This window comes from Tamandua tetradactyla, chromosome X (genome assembly GCF_023851605.1).
Source record: "Tamandua tetradactyla isolate mTamTet1 chromosome X, mTamTet1.pri, whole genome shotgun sequence".
NCBI classification, from domain to species: Eukaryota; Metazoa; Chordata; class Mammalia; order Pilosa; family Myrmecophagidae; genus Tamandua; species Tamandua tetradactyla.
In genome coordinates, this window is record NC_135353.1 from 162,227,170 (window position 1) to 162,232,516 (window position 5,347).

Below are 5,347 nucleotides of genomic sequence, written 5' to 3' on the forward strand. Positions count from 1 at the left end.
AAACGATACTGATGATTCCACGTTCTTGCTAAGAAAAGATTCTGAGTCACCAGAATCTATTATATAGCTGTTTATGTTTCTACAGCCTGGTGAAAGTGAAATGGTACTTTATTTTGATTTTAATGTACATTTTCTTGATTGCTGGTGAGGTTGAGCACCTTCTCGTATGTTCATCAGTCATTTGTGTAATCTTTTCTGCAAAGTGCTTTTAAAGTCTATTGATCCTTTTTTCTATCGTAGAGTGTATTAGAGTCCTAGGGCCGCCATAACAAATTCCTACAGACTTGGTCGCTTAAAACAACAGAAATGTATCCAGTCACAGTTCTGGAGACTAGAAATCTGAAATCAAGATGTCAGTACATTAGGTTCCTCCTGGAAGCGCTGAGGGGAGTTCGGTCCATGCCTCTCTCCTGGTTTCTGTTGGTTGCCAGTAAGCCCTCGTGTTCCTTGGATTGTAGATGCTTCACGGCAGTCTCTGCCTCCATCACATGGCCTTTTTCCCTGCGTGTGTGCCTCTGTGTCTTTTCTCTTCTTACTAGAACTACAGTCATTGGATTTAGTACCCAACTTAATCCAGTATGACCTCATCATAACGTACTAATCATGCCTGCAAAGACCCTATTTCCAAATAAGGTCACATTCTGCAAGTAAATATGGATTTTCAGCCCACTATGGTGAGTGTGAGGCATTGTGAGTAGTCTGACATTGCTCTGACATATAATGCAAGGTCAAAGCAAAGGCTCAGACAGCAAGGCAGTGTATGTCCTCACACGGCTGGCTTGTGTGCTGAGGACAGGCACATTCCCAAGCAGGGGGGTGACAGGGTCAGGTTTAGCAGTTGAGTAAGTCAGCCTGGTGGCTATGGACTGGAGAGGCAGGAAGACCAGTCCAGAGGCTAGGGACGGTACTCCAAGAGAACGGCACGTGCCTGCTTGAAGGCAGAAAAGAGGGGTGGAGAGGAAGGAAGAGAGAGAGTGAGAGAGAAATAAGTTGCACATTCAATGGATAGAAACATCAAATTGGATGCATGGGACTGAGAGAGAGAGAGAGAGAGAGAGAGAGAGAGAGAGAGACAAGACCCTGATTCCCACATTTCTGACTTGGGGACTAGAAACACTGAGAATCCAGGAAGAAGATCAGGCCCAGAAAGGAATTAGATGGCTTCAGTTTGGGAAAGATTGAGTGTGAAGTCCCAGCCAAACTTCCAGGCAGACTGCCTCGTAGAGAGTTAGGTATAGGGATCTGAACCTAAGAGACATACGTAAGACGCAATTGATGATTTTGAACTCATCAGCAAGTATAGGTGGCGATTGCTCAGAGCAGGTGGCCATAGTTTGTCATTTTAACATTTGAACATCTCTAGTCAGCAACAGCAGGAAAGGACAGCATATCAGATGAGTATTGACTTGTATTCATTTCCAGGATTGGAAATGATGCCAACTCTCAGTCCTTTGTACTAAAGGGGCACAGTAAGGGGTTGATGGAGTTGCAGGTCACATTTTTATTACTTAGAGGTGGGGTAGCTGATATTTCCATTCCTCACCTCTCCTCCTTCTCCTCCACCAACAGCACTACAGCCCCATCCCATCCCATTCATAACCCAACCCAAAGGCTCCCTGTTTGAGTCCAAGGTCTGGCTCTAGAAGACCAGAGTTGTGAGCTAGTCCCTGGTCCCTGGGATGTGTCTATGGGAATGGTTCCTAAACCAAGCAGTACAGTGATACCCAATGTCTGGTGGCACGCCCTGGCCATAACCCGGTAATGGCTGGCTCATCCTTACAAAAGCAGTTGCTGCTCTATCTTCTTTAGCATTTAGTCCTTGAGAGACACCTGAATCTCTTCCCCCACCCAATCATATCAGTGGGTTTTTTATAGCCCTATCTACTCAGTATTCTCTTAAATGGATTGGAAAAAATGAAAAGAAGAATCAATCAACAGTTTACAAAATGTCACATCTATGACGTATCAGTCACGATGGTCTAGATTATGCTGCCATAACAAGCAAATCACAAAGCTTTATTTCTTGTTCAGACTCCATCCCCCTCACACGTTGTCAAGGAGGTTCTGCTTACAGTGGTTGCCCCGCGACCCAGGTTAATAGAGCTGCCACATTTTCACGTTTCCAGTTAATATGCTTGAGGGAAAAAAGTCAGAGTCACAGAGGCCTTCACAACAGCAATCCTATGCTCTGGCCTGAAAATGATGCATGCCATTTCCTCTCACAGCTCAGTGCCCAGGGAGGCCAAGAGTGCAATGCTGCCATGTTTTGGAAGTGGGAGAACTAAAATATTTGATAAGCAGCATTAATGACTCCACGCAAAGCTTTAACTCTGCCTCACAATCTTCAAAACGGACCTACAGCTGTGTGACTTCAAGTTTTATAAGTTGAATTCTCTTTACTTGGTGGCTAAAGGGCACTTAGAAAGACCTTGTGAATATACCATAAGTAATAAAGGATACCCACTGTGAATTTCTACAAAATCGGATGGTTGGGTAGGGGCTACACCCCTTTGACTCCATCATGGAAAATGCACATTTTTATCTGTACTCAAGCTGTTGATACTAAGCTAAAATCCCAAGAACCAAAATTTTTTAAAAAAAACAGCCTGCCTCCAAAGCATTGCCATTTTAAAATTAAACCACGTTACCTTGATAATTCTAATATTTTAAATCTACCCCCAGAAGCCCTTGAGAGCTGAAAGGATACTAGTTGGCGCTCTTTTTCCACAAAGGAATGTTGTTATCAGGCCAGATGCACCTGACACCTATGAATGGAGAAATATGCAGATTCTATCGGATCCTATGGCTCAAAGGAAGATGATTGTGAATACTGTATGTCTGAGTATTTGAGAATGAGTGGCATCTATTGGGGTCTCACAGTAATGGATCTAATGGGACAACTTCATCACATGAATAGAGAGGAGACTCTAGCATTTATTCAGTCACGCCAACCTGAGTGTGGTGGAGTAAGTGCAAATATTGGCCGTGATCCTCATCTCATGTACACTCTGTGCTGTCCAGATTCTTACCCTGTATGATAGTATTAATGTCATTGACATAGATAAAGTGGTGGAATATGTTCAAAGTCTACAGAAAAAAGATGGGTCTTTTACTGGAAACATTTTGGGAGAGATTTTCTTTCTGTGCAGTGGCAACTCTGGCTCTGTTGGGGGAAGCTCTATGCTATTAATGTGGAAGGCAATTGATTTTGTTTTGTCCTGTGTGGACTTTGATGGTGGATTTGGTTGCAGACCAGGTTCTGAATCCCATGCTGTGCGGTTCTCTTGTTGCACAGGATTCCTGGCTATTACTAGTCAATTGCATCAAGTATATTCTGATTTATGGGGTTGGTGGCTTTGGGAATGACAGTTACCATCAGATGAACTAAATGGAAGGCCAGAGATGTTGCCGGATGTGTGCTATTCATGGTGGGTGTTGATTTCCCTAAAGGTAATTAGAAGGCTTCATTGGATTGATGGAGAGAAACTTCATCTTGGCATGTCAAGATGAACAAATTGAAGGATTTGCAGACCAGCCAGGAGATATGGTGGATCCTTTTCATACTTTATTTGGAATTGCTGGACTATCATTTTTGGGGAAAGAACAGATTAAACCTGTTAATCCTGTTTTTTGCATGCCTGAAGAAGTGCTTTGGAGGGCGAAGTTTCAGCCTGAATTAGTGGGCTAGATTAGTTGATGCAAAAGTTGCTTAATACAATTTTGCCATCTTGACATTCTGTATTTGAAGTGCTTGTGTGATTTTTAAATGACCACTCTAAATCTGGTAATATTTTGTATATAAATTGTGTTAAATCAGTCTTAATAAATTATGTAAAATTATGCATTTTGTAAAATAGAGATCTATCTTTAGCTTTAAATTTTTTAATGAGATATTGTTTTTCTGAGTGCAATTTTTTGCTTATGCTTGTAAATTTTTGACAGTTTTAGTCACACACCATACAATCCATCTGAAGTGTATGATCAATATGCTTGTGTCTTTTTGTTCATGGTTTCATATTAAAGCAAATTTATGGTAGTTTAACAACTCTTGGGACAGTTTTGAGGTTCTACTTGATTCTTCCCCTTTACTCCCTTCATACATTGTGTAATGATAATGTAAATTTTTGTGTCAGCAAGAATGTTAACTGTTAAAAATGGAAAACCCTTTTAATGAATTGAAAGGTGCACACAAATAAAAAATTTAAAAAGGACACTAGTTAGAGAGGACATTACCTCTTATTTACACTCCTGTAGAGGAGGATTTAAAAGGGGGCCAAAGACACAGCAAGCAAACTCTTGCCCTCCCCCTGTCTACGTGGGACATGACTCCCAGGGGTGTGGACCTTCCTGGCAATGTGGGACAGAAATCCAGAATGAGCTGGAACTTTCAAGGAATTGAGAAAACCTTGACCAAAAGAGAGAAGAGTGAAATGAGACGAAATAAAGTGTCAATGGCTGAGAGATTCCAAATGAGCCGACAGGTTATCCTGGAGGTTATTCTTATGCATTAAATAGGTATCACCTTGTTAGTCAAGATGTAATGGAGAGGCTGGAGGGAATTGCCTGAAAATGTGGAGCTGTGTTCCAGTGGCCATGTTTCTTGAAGATAATTGTATGATGATATGGCTGTCGCAGTGTGACTGTGTGGTTGTGAGAGCCTTGTGTCTGATGCTCCTTTTGTCTACCTTATCAATGGACAAGTAAAACATATGGATTAAAAACAAATAAATAAGAGGGAGAACAAATGTTAAAATAAACTTAGTAGATTGAAAGGCTGGTGATCGGTGAAGGGGAGGGGTAAGGGGTATGGTATGTATGAAGTTTTTTCTGTTTTCTTTTTATTGCTTTTTCTGAATTGATGCACATATTCTAAGAAATGATCATGAGGATGAATATATAACTATTTGATGATAGTGTGAGTTATTGGTTATATAACAAGAACGGAATGATCATATGATAAGAATGTGTTTGTATGTGGTTATGTATCATAAATAAAAAATAAATTTAAAAAAAAGAAAGGGAGGGGTAAGGGTTATAGCATGTACGAATTTTTTTCTATTGTCTTTTTATTTCTTTTTCCCATGAGGGATGGGGCCAGATAGTGTGTAGGACCTGGCAGGCCACTGTAAGGATTTTGACTTCTACTCTCAGGGAAATAGGGAGCCACTGAAGGTTTTAAGGAGTGAAGCAACATGATCTCATCTTGATTTTATTTGATACCTTCAGGGCTATTTTATAAGTTATTTGCTAGCACAAATTAGTGAATTTGTTTTAAAAATGGCAAAAATAAATAGGTGAATAAATAAATGCTTCTCCCACCTGATTCATGGAGCCATCCTTTGCCACT

At 40.8% G+C, this 5,347-nt stretch overlaps 1 pseudogene; it reads left to right on the forward strand.

Annotated features, from left to right (window-relative positions):
• The first annotated feature begins 653 nt into the window (after positions 1-653).
• LOC143671054 (geranylgeranyl transferase type-2 subunit beta pseudogene) lies at positions 654-3,688 on the forward strand (annotated as a pseudogene).
• Positions 3,689-5,347: the final 1,659 nt, after the last annotated feature.